Here is a 21,544-nt window from a genome sequence, read left to right on the forward strand (position 1 = left end):
GCTGCGATATCATTCTGTTTATTACAAGCGCTGCAGTTTTATCGCCTGTCACTTTAAATACTGGAGCTCTTTAGAGTTAGGGTTAGGGTTTTGATTGGCCGGAGCTCTTTAGAGTTAGGGTTAGGGTTCTGATTGGCCGGAGCTCTTTAGAGTTAGGGTCAGGGTTCTGATCGGCCGGAGCTCTTTAGAGTTAGGGTCAGGGTTCTGATTGGCCAGAGCTCTTTAGAGTTAGGGTCAGGGTTCTGATTGGCCAGAGCTCTTTAGAGTTAGGGTCAGGGTTCTGATTGGCCGGAGCTCTTTAGAGTTAGGGTCAGGGTTCTGATTGGCCAGAGCTCTTTAGAGTTAGGGTCAGGGTTCTGATTGGCCAGAGCTCTTTAGAGTTAGGGTCAGGGTTCTGATTGGCCAGAGCTCTTTAGAGTTAGGGTCAGGGTTCTGATTGGCCAGAGCTCTTTAGAGTTAGGGTTAGGGTTCTGATTGGCCAGAGCTCTTTAGAGTTAGGGTCAGGGTTCTGATTGGCCAGAGCTCTTTAGAGTTAAGGTTAGGGTTCTGATTGGCCAGAGCTCTTTAGAGTTAGGGTTAGGGTTCTGATTAGCCGGAGCTCTTTAGAGCAGGACGGACTGTTTCTGGGGATTCACATTTTATTTTGCCTACCTTTTGTCTTCTGCATTCTCCTTACCATTGTCTCCTGTTCTTCCCGCAGACTCGTCCCACAGAAACAGTCCCACAGACCCAGACCCAAACCCCATCTCTTAAACATTAATAAAGGCTGGTTTCTAAAGTACTTCTTCCTGCCTCTATGTAGTAATGCTCATGGGTAGCCGTAATGGGTTCCATTCAGACCTTAATATTAAGTATTTTACTGTTATGTGTCAACAAGATTCAACAACACATGTTCACCTGGCTATACCCAATGTTTAGATCTGTTTTGGGATTTATGCAAATTAGCACATACGTAATTAGATTATGCACCGTTTGTCCATGTTAACAAACAATTTCAAAAAACTTGTAATACATTTTTTGTTTGTCTTGATGTAAGTAATCAACTCAGTAATTTTCATGGTGATATCGAATGGTTATATTTGGGTCTTTTCCTAAACTTTCCCCTAATGGGATTCTTCTGGGCTTTTTTTACTTACTCAGGACATATTGAGGATACAAAATCAGTTGAGTTTGCTTCTGTTGCAATTTGTTCAAGGTTTACCCCCATCTTGGCTTATAATGACTGGACTAACACTTCTCCAAGAGAACACAGAAGGTTTCAGAGCAAACCTGGAGAATCCCGGAGGTCCAGCTCAAAGAAACGGATGATAGAGAGAACTCGAGTTCACTGAATGAAAGACAGTCCTGGAACTACAAACTACTTCCTTTCTCTGCTCGCTGTGTGTGTGTATGTGTGTGTGTGTGTGTGTGTGTGTGTGTGTGTTAAGGCAGACATGTAGAGTTTAAAGGGATAGTTCACTTTGAAATAAAATTTTGGTATGTTTTAGCTTACCTCAAGGGCATCCAAGATGTAGGTGTCTTTTTTTCCGCAGTAGTTTCAATTTTGATATTTTTAGGTCAAAAAGTCCAAATTAAACAATTCCCCATCGTAAGTACACATTGATGGCCTAAGACACGAAACGAGCGGTTTGTGTGAGAAAACGAACAGTATTTATATCGTTTTTACCTCTTGAACACAGCTGCGTCCAAGTGATCTGAGGGCGCGCGCGCTTCCTGGTGCGTGACGTGTGGCTTAGTCTGCGCAAGCGCCGGAAAGTGTACAAGAGGTAAAAACGATATAAATACTGTTCGTTTTCTCACACAAACCGCTCGTTTCGTGTCTTAGGCCATCAATGTGTACTTACGATGGGGAATTGTTTAATTTGGACTTCTCTGTGCATGCTCTTTGAGATAGTGACCATAGACCTGCATTATATGACTGACAGACAAGAACGGTTTGACCTAAAAATATCAAAATTGAAACTACTGCGGAAACAAAGACACCTACATCTTGGATGCCCTTGAGGTAAGCTAAAACATACCAACATTTTATTTCGAAGTGAACTAACCCTTTAAGTAGGGCTACTCGAACAAAAATGTTTTTACTTTGCCAATCTTGTTTAACGGACCCTATATCATTGGCATATAGACATAATATAACTGGAATAATAGACAACAATTTCGAGGCGCACTTTCTGAACATCATAGTGTGTTAAAGCTCACGAAAGAGCTTGATAGCTGGACTAATGAAATGCATATTTTAACTTTATATATTTTTACTGTATCAATTCTGTAACTGTACCAATACAAAAAATACTGCACATTTTCTGTATGTTGGTCTCTGATCTTCACATATTGGACAGTAAACACTGATCCACCTGTTTGGACATTAGACACACACACACACACAGAGAGAGAGAGAGAAAAGCTGCTTAATATATATATTATGTTCTCTTATTTCTCAGTTCCCATTACTTCACTGTCCTTCACTGATGATTTCACTGATATTACTATATATTACTATCTTAACATGACATGAAAACCGACAGTAAATGCATAAACTACCAAATACATGAAACGCCTCGGTTACGACTGTAACCTCGGTTCCCTGAAGAGGGAACGAGCGTTGCGTCGAATTGACGCTATGGGGAACGCTTTGCGTGATGACGTCTTGAAGCCCATGTAAAATCAGTCCAATGGTGTGGCGGAACGTCAGAGGCTGGTGACGTCACGTACCAGGAAGCTATAAAAGCCGGCCCGAAACAGAAAACGAAAGCTTCGTAGAGTCTGAAGTCGTGCTGACAGGCATGAAGGAGATATGGCAAGGTGACGCAACGCTCGTTCCCTCTTCAGGGAACCGAGGTTACAGTCGTAACCGAGGCGTTCCCTTTCAAGGGAACTCGCGTTGCGTCGAATTGACGCTATGGGGAACGTCTATACCAACGCCACCATAGCTACAAATGTCTGTCCTGTGTGAAATCAATTGCGCAGCACTAGGAAGACAATAATGAGTAGAACCTGACGAAGGTGTGCGGTGAGGACCAGCCTGCCGCATCACAAACGTCCTGTAAAGATACTCCTGATATAAGGGCCTTAGAGGCCGCCATACTCCTAGTAGAGTGCGACCGGACAGCCAAAGGAGAAGGCTGTCCAGCCGCCTCATAAGCAAGTGAGATAGCCTCAACCACCCACTTGCTCATCCTTTGCTTAGACACTGGACCTCCTTTGTTAGGGGGCCCAAAGCGAACAAACAATTGATCACTCTTACGCCACAGGGCAGCTCTGTGGACATATGCGTCTGACGCCCGAACAGGGCAAAGCAAATTATTCGCCTCCTGGTCCGATTTCGAAAGGGAGGAGGACCTCCAAGTGCCACGAGGGAAACGAGATACCAAAGGGTCTTTCCCCACAGACATTCCACCCAAAGGAATGTGGTAAGCACCTATGGCCGCCACATAAACCTTTAAAGTGGACGGGGTTAGACCTGCAGTGAACCGGTCCTGCAGGAACTCCAGAACTGTACCAATTGGGCAGTTGACTGGATCCAACCGACGGTCACTACACAAAGAAGTGAATACTCTCCACTTCAGGGCATAAAGTTTCCTCGTGGAGGGAGCTCTGGACTGTAGAATGGTCTCAGCAACCTCAGTTGAGAGACCTGACTCTATGAGCTGGGCCCCCTCAGAAGCCAAGCCCACAGGTTCCACAGTTCTGGCGGGGGTGAAATATTGAGCCCCCTGCTTGGGACAGAAGGCCCCTCCTGACAGGAAGCTCCAGAGGATGCCCGTCGAGGAGGGACACAAGATCGGGAAACCATACTCTGCCCGGCAACGCAGGGCTAAGAAGAAGCAGGAAAACCCGGTCCCTGCGAACTCTCTCCAGAACTCCCGGGAGCAGAGCCACTGGGGGAAAAGCGTACAGACGTAGCCTCGGCCACGTCTATACCATAGCATCCAGTCCCAGAGGAGCTGGATGCGTGAGGGAGACCAAAGTCCCTCCATATCAGCTCCACCACCTCGGGGTGGAGCTTCCATTCCCCGGGCCTCGGCCCCTGTCTCGACAGAGTGTCTGCTCCTATATTCTGAACCCCGGGGAGGTAGGCTGCCCTGAGTGACAGCAACTTCCCCTGGGACCACAAGAGGATATGGCGTGCCAGATTGGATAATGGGCGCGAGCGCAAACCCCCTTGGTGGTTGATATAGGCGACTACCGACGTGTTGTCCGTATGTACTAACACATGGTGTCCCCTGAGACCTGTGATAAAGCTCCTCAGAGCCCGGAAGACAGCTAACATCTCTAGGCTATAGAATGCCAGGAACGATGATGGTCTTCCCACAGACCTTGAGATGAGCGACCCTCAGGATCGCTCCCCAACCCGTGAGGGAAGCATCCGTCGTTAGCAGTTTGCGACGACAAGGAGCTCCCAGCACTGGGCCCTGGGACAGGAACCAAGGTTTCTTCCACATAACCAAGGCACGTAGGCATCGCCGCGTGACCTTGATTGTGCGAAATGGGTTGCCCCTCGGGGAAACCCCTCTGGTCCTGAGCCACCACTGCAGGGGCCTCATGTGCAGTAGTCCAAAAGGTATCCCGTTGGAAGCTGCTGCCATGAGACCCAGCAGTCTCTGGAACTGTTTGACAGTGAGTAGCTGGCCTAGCTTTACACTTTTCACAGCTGCAAGGATGGAATCTACACGTGGCGGTGACAGGCGCGCCTGCATCGACACTGAATCCCAAACCACGCCTAAAAAAGTGGTCCTCTGAAGTGGAGAAAGCACACTCTTCTTGGCGTTCAGCCGTAACCCCAGCTCTTTCATGTGGGCGAGAACAACATCTCGATGTTGAACCGCCAACTGATGCGACTGAGCTAAAATCAACCAATCGTCGATGTAGTTCATGATGCGAATACCCTGGAGGCGCCGAGGCGCCAGAGCTGCATCCACGCATTTGGTGAAAGTGCGGGGTGATAAAGCCAGGCCGAATGGAAGAACTCGATATTGGTATGCTTTGCCCCCGAAAGCAAACCTCAGGAACTTCCAATGACAAGGACGGATGGAAATATGGAAATATGCGTCCTTGAGGTCTATCGTGACAAACCAGTCCTCGGACCTGATCTGTGACACGATTTGTCTCAATGTTAACATTTTGAACTTGAGCTGAATGAATGACTTGTTCAGAACTCGAAGATCTAAAATGGGACGCAATCCCCCGTCCTTCTTTGGAACTATGAAGTACCGGCTGTAAAACCCGGTTTCCCTGTCGGAGGGAGGTACATATTCTATGGCCCCTATCTCTAACAGAGTGTTTACTTCCTGTTCCATAACCAGAACCTGCTCGGGGCCCACCACTGTGGGCAGGACCCCCATAAACCGAGTTGGGCGTTTCTAGAATTGTATCTGATACCCTTTTGCCACGGTCTGCAGGACCCAACGAGAAACATTTGACAGTAGCTTCCACGCTGTCAAAGATTCTACTAGAGGTACCAGCCTCTCGAGACTGGTTTCTGGATTGTGTTGCTGTTGAGTAGTCGGTTCGTCACCCTGTAACGGCGCACCGGCAGGGAACGACCGAACAGACTGCTCTAGCACCCTCCTCAGAGGGGGCGGGCATCCCGAGGCCACTACGTTTCCGGGTGGACCTTGAGATATGTGCTCGCCGGAGACCGCTGCGCCCTGTAACACCGGAGGCGGCAGGGTTGGCAGAACGGTCCCCTGAGGGCACCGAAAAGAGACGGCACCGTATTTTTTTCCTGCTGTTGAGTAGTCGGTTCGTCGCCCTGTAACGGCGCACCGGCAGGGAACGACCGAACAGACTGCTCTAGCACCCTCCTCAGAGGGGGCGGGCATCCCGAGGCCACTACGTTTCCGGGTGGACCTTGAGATATGTGCTCGCCGGAGACCGCTGCGCCCTGTAACACCGGAGGCGGCAGGGTTGGCAGAACGGTCCCCTGAGGGCACCGAAGAGAGTTGTTAACCGCTCTGCTTCGGGGGGACTACCCTCATTTGTCCTGAGCCCTCAGACATCAGGACTTTTTCCCAGCAGCCTTCTTGGCGGTAATAACGGTCCGCAGATCCGTTTTACCCCTCGAAGACTGCTGGGTTTGAGAGCGCCCTCCGTGTCCCGAGCTTTTTGTGGGGGAGCACGGGAGGAAACGCTCTGTTTCTGAGTGGCACGGTGCACAGCGCTCTTTTTAGATGAGTGAGGCTGCTCCCGCTCAGCAGCCTCAATGAAAGAACGGCGGGGGAGAAGTTTCTGAAGTGCAGCTGCCTGTTTTGAAGCTTCTTGTGATTTAGCTACAGCACTGTTAACTGCATCTCCAAATAACCCTTGAGTGGATACTGGTGCATCTAAAAGAACATGTTTTTCTTTGTCCTTTATGTCACTTAAGTTGAGCCACAGATGCCTCTCAGTGGCCACCAGGGCTGCCATAGAGCGGCCGATGGATTTAGCCGTCTCCTTGGTGGCCCTGAGAGACAAATCTGTGGCTCTACGCAGTTCAGACACCGTATCAGCACTAATACCCCGCCATCCTCAGAATCACCCAATAACTCAGCCTGGTAAGCCTGCATTATGGACATGGTATGTAAACACGCTGCAGCTTGACCGGCGGCGGCATAAGCTTTATGAACCAGGGAAGATGTAACTTTTACTGGCTTGGATGGAAGTGCAGGAGCCTTCAGAGAAGATGCCGTTGCTGGAGAGAGATAGCTCGCGACCGTCTCTTCCACCCTCGGCATCTCCCCATAACCATGCTCTTTATAATTGTGAATGGATGAATAGTGTGATGTTTGTGCAGTATACACTCGATATGACACTGGTTTCCCCCACGATCTCGACACCTCGGTGTGGAGATCGGGGAAAAACGGAAGGCTTCTGCACTGAGGCTGTGCATGAGATGGCAGGAAACGTTCGTCGAGCTTGCTTTTCGAACGAGCGCCCTGCCTATCTTCTGGCCACTCAATAGATAATCGCTCGACAGCTCTAGTGATAACATCAAGCAATTCTTCAAACGCATGAGACTGAGGTGGCGAATCCTCAGACTCAGCGTCAATACTAACAACGTCCAACTCCTCAGAGCTGGACAATTGCAGTATTGGTGCCTCCATCGGGGGGGAAGAAACCGCAACGCGTGCTTCCACACCCTGATGAGAGGCACTGGATCTATCAGAAGGAGGCTGAGATAAGGCAGAGCCCGTCTCAACATCCACTGATAGATCCATTTGCGAACCCCAGGTCTGTGATTGCCGCCGTGCCTCGGCAGCGGCGGGACCAGAGCCCTGGGGAACGCGATCGGGATTGAACCGAGCCAAGCGGGATCGGAGCGAACGCAATGGAAGCGCGTCGCAATGCCCCTCACCCAAACAAACAACACAAAGAGCGTGAGTATCACCTCCCGTTAAATAACGCGGGCAGGGATGGACACACACTCTAAACTGCTGCTTGCTCGCCATACTGAATATATATATATATATGATATAGACAGACAACACCAAATATACAGACAGATTTCACACAGAGCGCAACTGAAGACTCAGAAAGCTTTCGTTTTCTGTTTCGGGCCGGCTTTTATAGCTTCCTGGTACGTGACGTCACCCGCCTCTGACGTTCCGCCACACCATTGGACTGATTTTACATGGGCTTCAAGACGTCATCACGCAAAGCGTTCCCCATAGCGTCAATTCGACGCAACGCAAGTTCCCTTGAAAGGGAACTAAGATTACATTATATGCCAAATTATGAAGTGATCGATGACATCAGTAACAGAACAGAAAGTTTTTCCTCCCCTATAAAAGCCAGTTTAGTTTGCTGTCCTACAATGATATAGTAAGTTCCCTTTCAAGGGAACTCCCGTTGCGTCGAAAAGCTGACGCTATGGGAACGCTTTGCGTGATGACGTCTTGAAGCACATGTAAAATCAGTCCAATGGTGTGGCGGAACGTCAGAGGCGGGTGACGTCACGTACCAGGAAGCTATAAAAGCCGGCCCGAAACAGAAAACGAAAGCTTTCTGAGTCTTCAGTTGCGCTCTGTGTTGAATCTGTCCTTGTTATTTGGTGTTGTCTGTCTATATTATATATATATATTCAGTATGGCGAGCAAGCAGCAGTTTAGAGTGTGTGTCCATCCCTGCCCGCGTTATTTAACGGGAGGTGATACTCACACTCTTTGTGTTGTTTGTTTGGGTGAGGAGCATGCCCAGTCAGCACTCGAGGGTGGTGACTGTGTGCATTGCGACGCGCTTCCATTGCGCACGCTCCGATCCCGCTTGGCTCGGTTCAATCCCGATCGCGTTCCCGAGGGCTCGGGTCCCGCCGCGGCTGAGGCTCGGCGGCGATCTCAGACCTGGGGTTCGCAAATGGATCTGTCAGTGGATGTTGAGACGGGCTCTGCCTTATCTCAGCATCAATCTGACAGATCCAGTGCCTCTCATCAGGGTGTGGAAGCACGCATTGCGGTTTCTTCCCCCCCGATAGAGGCACCAATACTGCAACTGTCCAGCTCTGAGGAGTTGGATGTTGTGAGTATTGAAGCTGAGTCTGAGGATTCGCCACCTCAGTCTCATGCGTTTGAGGAACTGCTCGATGTTATTACTAGAGCAGTTGACAGACTATCTATTGAGTGGCCAGAGGATAGGCAGGACGTTCGTTCGAAAAGTAAGCTTGACGAACGCTTCCTGCCATCTCGTACACAGCCTCAGCGAAGAAGCCTTCCGTTTTTCCCCGATCTCCACACCGAGGTGTCGAAATCGTGGGGAAAACCGGTTTCATACAGAGTGTATGCACCACAAACATCCCACTATTCTTCCATTCACAAATATAAAGAATATGGTTATGGGGAGATGCCGAAGGTGGAGGAGACGCTTGCGAGCTATCTCTCTCCAGCAACGGCATCTTCCCTGAAAGCTCCTTCACTTCCCTCTAAGCCAGTAAAATTCACATCATCTCTGGTTCATAAATCGTATGCAGCCGCTGGTCAAGGCAGCGTGTCTGCATACGATGTCTATTATGCAAGCCTATCAGGCAGAATTATTGGGGGATTTAGAGGAGGGCGGGGGAATTGGTCCTGACACAGTGGCTGAACTACGCAGAGCCACAGATCTGTCTCTCAGGGCCACCAAGGAGACCGCTAAATCAATCGGGCGGTCTATGGCAGCCCTGGTGGCCACTGAGAGGCATCTGTGGCTCAATTTGAGCGATATAAAAGAGAAAGAAAAGCACGTTCTCTTAGATGCTCCGGTTTCCACTGTTGGTTTATTTGGTGATGCAGTAAACAGTGCGGTAGCTAAATCTCAGGAAGCTGCTAAACAGGCAGCTGCATTACAAAAACTTCTCCCCCGCCGTTCTTTCATTGAGGCTGCTGAGCGGGAGCAGCCTCACTCCTCTAAAAAGAGCGCTGAACATCGTGCCACTCAAAAACAGAGTGTGTCCTCTCGTGCTCCCCCACAAAAATCTCGGGGACACGGAGGGCGCTCTCAAACCCAGCAGTCTTCGAGGGGTAAAACGGATCTGCGGACCGTTATTACCGCCAAGAAGGCTGCTGGGAAAAAGTCCTGATGTCTGAGGGCTCAGGACAAATGAGGGTAGTCCCCCCGAAGCAGAGCGGTTAACACCTCTTTTCACGGTGCCCGTCTCTCTTCGGTGCCCTCAGGGGACCGTTCTGCCAACCCTGCCACCTCTGGTGTTACAGGGCGCAGCGGTCTCCGGCGAGCACATATCTCAAGGTCCACCCGGAAACGTAGTGGCCTCGGGATGCCCGCCCCCTCTGAGGAGGGTGCTAGAGCAGTCTGTTTGGTCGTTCCCTGCCGGTGCGCCGTTACAGGGCGACGAACCGACTACTCAACAGCAGGAGAAAAATACGGTGCCGTCTCTCTTCGGTGCCCTCAGGGGACCGTTCTGCCAACCCTGCCGCCTCCGGTGTTACAGGGCGCAGCGGTCTCCGGCGAGCACATATCTCAAGGTCCACCCGGAAACGTAGTGGCCTCGGGATGCCCGCCCCCTCTGAGGAGGGTGCTGGAGCAGTCTGTTTGGTCGTTCCCTGCCGGTGCGCCGTTACAGGGCGACGAACCGACTACTCAACAGCAACAAAATCCAGAAACCAGTCTCGAGAGACTGGTACCTCTAGTAGAATCTTTGACAGCGTGGAAGCTACTGTCAAATGTTTCTCGTTGGGTCCTGCAGACCGTGGAAAAAGGGTATTAGATACAATTCTATTAACGCCCACCGCGGTTTATGGGGGTCCTGCCCACAGTGGTGGGCCCCGAGCAGGTTCTGGTTATGGAACAGGAAGTAAACACTCTGTTAGAGAAAGGGGCCATAGAATATGTACCCCCCTCCAACAGGGAAACCGGGTTTTACAACCGGTACTTCATAGTTCCAAAAAAGGACGGGGGATTGCGTCCCATTTTAGATCTTCGAGTTCTGTACGAGTACATGCAGCTCAAGTTCAAAATGTTAACCTTGAGACAAATCGTGCCACAGATCAGGTCCGAGGACTGGTTTGTCACGATAGACCTCAAGGACGCATATTTCCATCCGTCCGTGTCATTGGAAGTTCCTGAGGTTTGCTTTTGGGGGCAAAGCATACCAATATCGAGTTCTTCCATTCGGCCTGGCTTTATCACCCCGCACTTTCACCAAATGCGTGGATGCAGCTCTGGCGCCTCTGCGCCTCCGGGGTATTCGCATCACGAACTACATCGACGATTGGTTGATTTTAGCTCAGTCGCATTAGATGGCGGTTCAACATCGAGATGTTGTTCTCGCCCATATGAAAGAGTTGGGGTTACGGCTGAACGCCAAGAAGAGTGTGCTTTCTCCATTTTAGAGGACCACTTTTTTAGGCGTGGTTTGGGATTCAGTGTCGATGCAGGCGCGCCTGTCATCGCCACGCTTCGATTCCATCCGGGCAGCTGTGAGAAGTGTAAAGCTAGGCCAGCTACTCACTGTCAAACAGTTCCAGAGACTGTTGGGTCTCATGGCAGCAGCTTCCAACGGGATACCTTTTGGACTGCTGCACATGAGGCCCCTGCAGTGGTGGCTCAGGACCAGAGGGTTTTTCCCCGAGGGGCAACCCATTTCGCACAATCAAGGTCACGCGGTGATGCCTACGTGCCTTGGTTATGTGGAAGAAACCTTGGTTCCTGTCCCAGGGCCCAGTGCTGGGAGCTCCTTGTCGTCGCAAACTGCTAACGACGGATGCTTCCCTCACGGGTTGGGGAGCGATCCTGAGGGTCGCTCATCTCAAGGTCTGTGGGAAGACCATCATCGTTCCTGGCATTCTATAGCCTAGAGATGTTAGCTGTCTTCCGGGCTCTGAGGAGCTTTATCACAGGTCTCAGGGGACACCATGTGTAGTACATACGGACAACACGTCGGTAGTCGCCTATATCAAGGGGGTTTGCGCTGGCATGCCATATCCTCTTGTGGTCCCAGGGGAAGTTGCTGTCACTCAAGGCAGCCTACATCCCCGGGGTCCAGAATATAGGAGCAGACACTCTGTCGAGACAGGGGCCGAGGCCCGGGGAATGGTGGCTCCACCCCCGAGGTGGTGGAGCTGATATGGAAATTATAAGTGGATCTGTTTGCGTCTCGAGAGACGTCTCACTGTCCACTTTGGTTCTCCTTCACGCATCCAGCTCCTCTGGGACTGGATGCTATGGTACAGACGTGGCCGAGGCTACGTCTGTACGCCTTTCCCCCAGTTGCTCTGCTCCCGGGAGTTCTGGAAAGAGTTCGCAGGGACCGGGTTTGCCTGCTTTTTATAGCCCCGCGCTGGCCGGGCAGAGTATGGTTTCCCGATCTTGTGTCCCTCCTCGACGGGCATCCTCTGGAGTTACCCGTCAGGAGGGACCTTCTGTCCCAGGCAGAGGGCTCGATATTTCACCCTCGGCCAGAACTGTGGAACCTGTGGGCTTGGCCTCTGAGGGGGCCCAGCTCATAGAGTCAGGTCTCTCAACCGAGGTTGTTGAGACCATTCTACAGTCCAGAGCTCCCTCCACGAGGAAACTTTATGCCCTGAAGTGGAGAGTATTCACTTCTTGGTGTAGTGACCGTCGGTTGGACCCAGTCCACTGCCCAATTGGTACAGTGCTGGAGTTCCTGCAGGAACGGTTCACTGCAGGTCTGACCCCGTCCACTTTAAAGGTCTATGTGGCGGCCATAGGTGCTTACCACAGTCCTTTGGGTGGAATGTCTGTGGGGAAAGACCCCTTGGTATCTCGTTTCCTTCGTGGCACTTGGAGGTCCTCCTCCCTTTCGAAATCGGACTAGGAGGCGAATAATTTGCTTTGCCCTGTTCGGGCGTTAGACGCGTATGTCCACAGAGCTGCCCTGTGGCGTAAAAGTGACTTTTGCTCCCCTAACAAGGGAGGTCCAGTGTCTAAGCAAAGGATGAGCAAGTGGGTGGTTGAGACTATCTCACTGGCTTATGAGGCGGCTGGACAGCCTTCTCCTTTGGCTGTCCGGTCGCTCTCTACTAGGAGTATGGCGGCCTCTAAGGCCCTTATATCAGGAGTATCGTTACAGGACGTCTGTGATGCGGCAGGCTGGTCCTCACCGCACACCTTCGTCAGGTTCTACTCTCTGGATTTAGACTCTACTCTAGGGTCTCATGTTTTGTCTTCTTAGTGCTGCTCACATGATTACACACAGGACAGACATTTGTAGCTATGGAGGCGTTGGTATAGACGTTCCCATAGCGTCAGCTTTTCGACGCAACGGGAGTTCCCTTGAAAGGGAACGCCTCGGTTACGACTGTAACCTCGGTTCCCTGAAGAGGGAACGAGCGTTGCGTCGCCTTGCCATATCTCCTTCATGCCTGTCAGCGCGACTTCAGACTTTACGAAGCTTTCGTTTTCTGTTTCGGGCCGGCTTTTATAGCTTCCTGGTACGTGACGTCACCCGCCTCTGACGTTCCGCCACACCATTGGACTGATTTTACATGTGCTTCAAGACGTCATCACGCAAAGCGTTCCCATAGCGTCAGCTTTTCGACGCAACGCTCGTTCCCTCTTCAGGGAACCGAGGTTACAGTCGTAACCGAGGCGTTATCGAGTGAATATTTAAGGAGTGGTTGATTATGATTTGACTTTTCTAACTTTAGTTAGTGTGTAATGTTGCTGTTTGAGCATAAACAACATCTGCAAAGTTACAACGCTCATCAAAGCAAAGGGAGATATTTACTTTTACAGAAATCGCTTTTTAAGAACTACAACAAACGGCTGGTAGAGACTACACCACATTCCTCCCGGGTTAGTGACATCACCAACTCTAGAATTTACATAAGCCCCACCCCCAGAACACGATTTATAGATTATCATGACAGAATATGCTAATCAATGACTAGAAGATAACTACACATAATCTACATAAATCCATCAACTAACCGTTCAGAAATGTCCTGTTGCTTCTACATGTTGTCACTTCTTCTTGAGTCTCTCCATCTTTGTCTGACTCCGGTTTGAACATAAAAGGCTGAAAGTGTTTGAAATGTTCAGTGTGTGTGTGTGAGGTAATCGGAGCTGCTAACACACACACACACACACACACACACACACACACACACACACACACACACACACACACACACACACACAAGCTCTTGAAGCTCCGCCCCCTGTACCGGGAGCAGCAGCTCATTTGCATTTAAAGGGACACACACAAAACTGTGTGTTTTTGCTCACCCTCAAAAATTGACAATTCTAACATGCTAAATAAAAATATCTGTGGGGTATATGGAGCTAAAACTTCACACACACACACTCTGGATACATCAGAGACTTATTTTACATCTTGTGAAAAAGACATTATCCCACCCCTTTAAAGATTTAGTTGGATCTTAAAGGAAGAGCAAAGATGTTAAACTGAAGTCATTTAGAAACAGGCTAATGAATCAAATGCTGGTTTACACACTGATGTGAGTGTTTCTCAGCAGGAGTTTCTCCTTGATGCTCTCAATGATTCATATTTCACATGATTTTCACTTCATTAATGCAGGGCTGGAGTCTGGAAACTTAACTGAAATGTAGTTCAATTTAAACCTGCAAAGTATAAACTGTCCATTTCAAGAACAGTCAGATTTGTCAAGACATATTAAATGTAAACTATATACAGTGGGGAGAACAAGTATTTGATACACTGCCGATTTTGCTGGTTTTCCCACTTACAAAGTATGTAGAGGTCTGTAATTTGTATCATAGGTACTCTTCAACTGTGAGAGACAGAATCTAAAACAAAAATCCAGAAAATCACACTGTATGATTTTTAAATAATTAATTTGCATTTTATTGCATGACATAAGTATTTGATCACCTACCAACCAGTAAGAATTCCGGCTCTCACAGACCTGTTAGTTTTTTCTTTAAGAAGCCCTCCTGTTCTCCACTCATTACATGTATTAACTGCACCTGTTTGAACTCGTTACCTGTACAAAAGACACCTGTCCACACACTCAATCAAACAGACTCCAACCTCTCCACAATGGCCAAGACCAGAGAGCTGTGTAAGGACATCAGGGATAAAATTGTAGACCTGCACAAGGCTGGGATGGGCTACAGGACAATAGGCAAGCAGCTTGGTGAGAAGGCAACAACTGTTGGTGCAATTATTAGAAAATGGAAGAAGTTCAAGATGACGGTCAATCTCCCTCGGTCTGGAGCACCATGCAAGATCTCACCTCGTGGGGCATCAATGATCATGAGGAAGGTGAGGGATCAGCCCAGAACTACACGGCAGGACCTGGTCAATGACCTGAAGAGAGCTGGGACCACAGTCTCAAAGAAAACCATTAGTAACACACTACACCGTCATGGATTAAAATCCTGCAGAGCACGCAAGGTCCCCCTGCTCAAGCCAGCGCATGTCCAGGCCCGTCTGAAGTTTGCCAATGACCATCTGGATGATCCAGAGGAGGAATGGGAGGAGGTCATGTGGTCTGATTAGACAGAAATAGAGCTTTTTGGTCTAAACTCCACTCGCTGTGTTTGGAGGAAGAAGAAGGATGAGTACAACCCCAAGAACACCATCCCAACCGTGAAGCATGGAGGTGGAAACATCATTCTTTGGGAATGCTTTTCTGCAAAGGGGACAGGACGACGGCACCGTATTGAGGGGAGGATGGATGGGGCCATGTATCGCGAGATCTTGGTCAACAACCTCCTTCCCTCAGTAAGAGCATTGAAGATGGGTCGTGGCTGGGTCTTCCAGCTAGCCTGGCAAGCCAGACCTACATCAAGATGTTAGTTCTGGCAACTGTATCAAATGCTTATGCCATGTAATAAAATGCAAATTAATTACTTAAAAATCATACAATGTGATTTTCTGGATTTTTGTTTTAGATTCCGTCACTCACAGTTGAAGAGTACCTATGATAAACATTACAGACTTTTACATGCTTTGTAAGTGGGAAAACCTGCAAAATCGGCAGTGTATCAAATACTTGTTCTCCCCACTGTATATGTGTGTGTGTGTGTGTGTGTGTGTGTGTGTGTGTGTGTGTGTGTGTGTGTGTGTGTGTGTGTGTGTGTGTGTGTGTGTGTGTGTGTAAAATGATACATTTCATAAATGATATATTTTTAAAAGAATGATGGCAAATTAATGGAATGAGAATTTTTTTTATATTTTGTCAAAATGGTTTGATTATTGTGACTGATCACATCAGACGAGGCTTTGACTGATTCTTCTGGTCGGAAACATCTGTGTGTTCAAACACGCGTGTGTGAAGAGAAACTTCACACAGAAACACGTCTGTCGCTGCAGGTGCACGAGATGAAAGCTGGAATATTAATATTAATGCTCAGCGCTTCAGCTCATCATTATTCTAACAGTAAAGGCAGGGCTTGTTTCTGACAGCAATCACTAAGAGCTCTAAATGTATTGATATGTTATATGTGTATATCTTCAGTTGCAGGACCTTCAAATGTTCATCTAATCATTGCATTCGGGCCGACCTGCCTGTATGTTCATAAGCTGCTTTGAAACAATCTGTAAAGTAGAAAGCTATATTTCACGAGTTATATATAATCTGTAAGCTAATAAGGTTAAGCGTGTTTGGCTTGCTGTGCGCAGTGGAGGGACTGGAGGAAGTTGAGGTAAACCCTCGAGAGGAACACTAATGCTGGATGAGGAGTATAGTAGCAGAAGCCTGAACTGTGCAGGTGGAGCGGGGGAGGAGGAGGGACCCGAGCGAGGGATCGAGCGGCTTATACACTCTTGCGGTTAATCGAAAGATTAGAAGGGTTCACTCCTCCCGAAATTACGCTGTGAACTTCACATAAATAAAGGTGACTTGACTTCACACTCACACTCTCTTTCTCACACACACTAACACATTCACTCACACTCTCTCTCACTCACTCACTAACACTCTCTCTCTCTCTCTCACACACACACACACACGCTCTCTCTCTCTCACACACACACACACACACACACACACACACACACACACACACACACACACACACACACACACACACACACACACACACACACTCTCTCTCACACACACTCAGTCGTTCGTTCACTCTCTCTCTCTCACACACACACACACACTCACACACACACACACACACACACACACACACACACACACACACACACACACACACACACACACACACACACACACACACACACACACACACAACACTCACTCACACACACACAAACACTCACTCACTCACTCACACACACACACACACACACACACACACACACACACACACACACTCTCTCTCACTCGTTCACTCACACACACTCTCACTCGTTCACTCACACTCTCTCTTTCTAACTCACTCACTCTCTCTCTCACACACACACACACACACACACACACACACACACACACACACACACACACACACACACACACACACACACACACACACTCTCTCTATCACACAATCGTTCACTCACACACACTCTTTCTAACTCACTCACACACTCTCTCTCTCTCTCACACTCACACTCACTCACTCACACACACACACACACACACACACACACACACACACACACACACACACACTCACTCTCTCTCACTCTCTCTCTCTCTCACTCACTCTCTCACTCTCTCGTTCACTCACACACTCTTTCTAACTCACTCACACACTCTCTCTCTCTCACACTCACACTAACTCACACTCTCACACACACACACACACACACACACACACACACACACACACACACACACACACACACACACACACACACACACACACACACACACACACACACAAACACTCACACTCACTCTCTCTCTCTCTCTCTCTCTCTCTCTCTCTCTCTGTCGGAGTGGATGCTGGGAGTGGGTGCGTGTGTGAGAGACACGTGTAGGAGAGCGCTTTGCTTTTTTTTCAAGCTGTGTTTTTTCCTTTTCCTTCTATATTATTACTTATTTTCTTTCTTTCTCTTTTGAGGTGTTTTTTTCTTTGTTTTACCTCTCCGAGCACGTTTCTTGGTTTTAGGGTAGTTTTAAGGTTATATCGCGTGGTGTGTGTGTGTGAGGCAGTATGATGTCTACCCCTGCGGGGGGAGCGTCGCCTCTCACCCTCCGGAATGGTTTCAGGTGTGCGTCGGAGGCGAATACCTCTATTGAGGATGTTCTCCTTGCTGTAGGAGCTAAGGTTGGCAATGAAAATATTAGTTCTGCTTCTAGAATGAATAAGGCAGTCGTCGTCTTTTTGAAAAATGAAAATCAAGTAAAAAACTTGATTGAAAGCGGAATTTGGGTTAATGAAACGTATGTGCCTATTACACCATTGTCGGCACCGGCAACGAAAATTGTCATTTCTAACGTGCCCCCATTCGTTGGTAATGAGAATATTATTAAAGAGCTGACTAGATTTGGCAAAATTGCCGGCGCTATAAAAGAAATTCCGCTCGGTTGTAAAAACGCCGCACTGAAACACGTGTTATCTTTCAGGAGACACGTTTATATGTTTTTGAGCTCTCCCACTAAAACGCTTGATGTATCTTTTCGGATATCTCACGGTGAGAGTGCGTATATGGTGTACGCTAGTACGGAGACTTTGCGTTGTTTCGAATGCGGAGATATTGGTCATAAACGTTTCACCTGCCCGCATAAAGCGCGTAATACTGAAGTGGAAGGCCCAACTGAAACATCTGAAAGGCCGCAGATTGTGAAGGAAAGAACACCACAACAACCTGAAAAGGCAGATACGAGTATCGAGGTAAGGCCAAATGTTTCTGAAAATACTGTCGCTGATGTTGAGGTTCCAAGTTGTAGTAGGCCTAGTGATGTTGGTAGGAGTGATGTTTGTGGTGGCCTAGTACAGGATAATGAGACGAATGATGGGCAAAGTGAAGAAATGGATGATATGTCAGAAGCAACTTTAGAGAGTTGTAGAGATGATGATTCATGTGCGGACTTTGATGTGGCAAATTGTGGAAGTGATTTGTATACAGTTGAGCAGATTAATGCTTTTCTGGATGAGACAAAGGGCAAAAGTGTTGACATCGGTAAATTTTTTCCAGATTTAGACAAATTTGTGCTATCTGTTATGAATGTGAGACAGGAATGCAGCCTAGAAGTGTTATCCCAGCAGAAAAGGTTTCGATTAAAAAAATACATAACAACAATTAGGCATGGAGTAAAATCAGGCAAGGCGAAACGCCGGGCTGTGAGAGGTAAACTAAAATAAGTGCACGATGGGTATCTGTCCTTTTCTTGTTTTTCTTCTCACAATACTGTTTCTTTCTGCTTTCATACCCTATTTTATTATGGATGTCCTAAGAGTGGGGTCCTTAAATGTAAATGGGATTAGGGCAAGTAATAAATGGTCATTGTTAAAAGAAAGTATAAAGCTAAAAGAAATTAATGTGATGTTCCTACAAGAAACACACAGTGACATAAATAATGAAGTAGATTGGGGTTTGTGGTCTGATGGTCAGTGTTTTCTTAGCCATGGGACAAATTTAAGTGCAGGGGTGGCAATTTTGTTTTCTTCTGAGTTAGATGTAAACATTCTATCAATTAGTGAATTGGAAAAGGGGCGACTTCTTCTAATTAAAGCTAAAATAAAAGATTTATGTTTTGTCTTTGTAAATATTTATGCGCCAAATATTGGTAGGGACAGAATTAAGCTTTTTGAGATGCTTAAAAATACTCTTTTTTCTCTTTCACAAGATGATTTATTAATTATAGGAGGAGATTTTAATTGCACCCTTGATTTTGTTCTTGATAGGAATGGAGAAGAACCACATCCTCCTTCTGCTAAAGTTTTGAAAGCAATAATCACTCAGTTGGGGCTAGTAGATGTGTGGAGGGAAAAAAATAAAAAAGTGAGACAATATAGCTGGATTAAAGTGGCAGTAGGTAGAGTTAGTGCGGCTCGTTTGGATCGATTTTATTTATATAAAAATCAAAGTAATCGGGTGATTGGTGCATCTATCACACCTTGTATTATCTCTGATCATCAGCTCATTACAGTGAATGTTGTTTTATCAGAAACAAAACCACAATTCTTTTATTGGCGTTTTGATATCAAATTAATTCAGGATGTTAATTTTTATGAGAATTTTAAAATGTTTTGGAATTGTTGGGTTGAAGATAAAAATGATTATGAAAATCTGCTTCAGTGGTGGGAAATAGGTAAAACGCAGATTAAGCTTTTCTGTCAACAATTTATGGCACATACTGCATGTCAAATTAAACAAGAAATGGCCAAATTAGAGAAAGATATTCTAAAAATTCAAAATATGTTAATTGATCAAAATGATGTTAATGTACAAGATGATCTTAGTCAAAAGAGACAGGAGTTAAGTAATATGTTAAATGAAAAGGTAAATAGAGCTCTTGTGAGATCACATTTTGTTTCATTGCATGATATGGATGCTCCCACGAAATTCTTTTTTAATTTGAATAAGAAGTGTTGTCATACTAATTATATGCATGCATTACGCACACCTGATGGGAATGTTACTTCTGATCCTTTGGAAATGCGGAGACTTGCTGTTGATTTTTATGTGGACTTATATGGTAAAGAGTGCACAGGAAGTGAAGTCGTGGATGAACTTTTTAATAATTTGCCTGTGCTGGATGAAGAAAATGTAAAGAACTTGGACTCTGATCTGACATTTGAGGAAGTTACAAAAGCAGTGAATCAACTTTCATCTGGTCGTGCACCAGGAATCGATGGTTTACCAGCAGAATTTTATAAAACTTTTTGGGGAATAATCGGAAGAGACTTTTTTACAGTTTTACAAGAAAGTTATAAAGCTGAGGTTCTACCAAAAAGCTGCCAACGAGCAGTGCTCTCTTTGATCCCAAAGAAGGGAGATCTTTGTCTACTTAAGAACTGGAGACCAGTAGCTGTTTTATGTTCCGATTATAAAATTTTATCTAAGTGTTTGGCTAACAGACTTAAAGGTGTTCTTGATGTGTTAGTACAGAAAGACCAAACATACTGTATACCAAAAAGGTCTATTTATGATAATTTGTTTTTAATGAGAGACATTATGGATTATGCTGGGATATATAATGTTGATTTTGGTCTGCTTTCTCTAGATCAGGAGAAAGCTTTTGATCGTGTAGACCATCACTATCTGTTTAAGGTTCTTAAGTGTTATGGGTTTGGAGAACATTTTTTAGCATGGATAAGAATTTTATATACTGATGCTGTAAGCATGGTTAAAATAGGAGGTGGTTTAAGTGTACCAATCCAAATGAAAAGAGGGATAAGGCAAGGGTGCCCTATGTCAGGTCAGTTATACACCTTGGCAATAGAGTCTCTACTTTGTTTGTTAAGAAATAAATTGACGGGTATTCTGGTAAGTAATAAGCCAGAAGCTGTAGCTATTAAACTTTCTGCTTATGCAGACGATGTAACTGTTATGGTTAGGAATACACATGATGTTCAAGTTATAAAGGAAGCTTTAAAGATTTATGAAGGGGCATCATCAGCCAAACTTAATTGGCAAAAAACAGAAGCCTTATGGTGTGGTTCTGAAGAAAGCTCTTTACCAGAATTACCGGAAAATGTCAAGTGGGGGAAGTCCGGTTTTAAATTTTTAGGAGTATATCTTGGTAAAGATGAATGTAAGATGAAGAATTAGGAGGGGTTAGTAGATGGAGTGCTTGTAAAGTTGTCTAAATGGAAATGGTTGCTACCCCAGTTATCCTACAGGGGAAGAGTCCTGATAGCCAATAATCTTATAGCGTCCACCCTTTGGCATAAGTTGATGGTTTTGGATCCTCCAAGAAATATAATAGAAGACATTCAAAAGACTCTTGTTAAATTTTTTTGGTCAGGACAACACTGGCTAAAAGCTGCTGTCCTATACCTTCCCGTTAATGAGGGAGGACAAGGACTAATTGACATTTGTTCGAGGATTGCTGTATTCCGATTGCAAGTGGCACAGCGTCTCTTATATCATCAGCATCAGCAGTGGATGGACGTAGCATGTGCGTTGTTGCGGAAAAACAGAAGAATGGGGTTGGATAAACAACTGTTTGTCATGTCTTTTGATGGACTAGTAATGGAAGGATTGACTGTCTTCTACCAGAGTGTATTGCAAGCCTGGCAGACTCTATCATTTTCAAGA

General features: G+C 46.8%; 1 protein-coding gene across 4 annotated transcripts in view; it reads left to right on the top strand.

Moving 5' to 3' along the window:
- trabd2a (TraB domain containing 2A) overlaps positions 1-85 on the top strand; it is a 61,231-nt gene extending 61,146 nt beyond the window's left edge. For 2 of the 4 annotated variants that reach the window (XM_082171574.1, XM_082171577.1), the window contains one exon: positions 1-84. This exon is cut by the window's left edge and continues 1,208 nt beyond it. The gene's annotated coding sequence lies outside the window, so the exon portion shown is untranslated. The other 2 variants (XM_082171576.1, XM_082171575.1) reach the window with 2 other exon arrangements.
- The last annotated feature ends 21,459 nt before the right edge of the window (positions 86-21,544 follow it).

Source organism: Leuciscus leuciscus (genome assembly GCF_965113295.1).
Source record: "Leuciscus leuciscus genome assembly, chromosome: 5".
Lineage (NCBI taxonomy): Eukaryota > Metazoa > Chordata > Actinopteri > Cypriniformes > Leuciscidae > Leuciscus > Leuciscus leuciscus.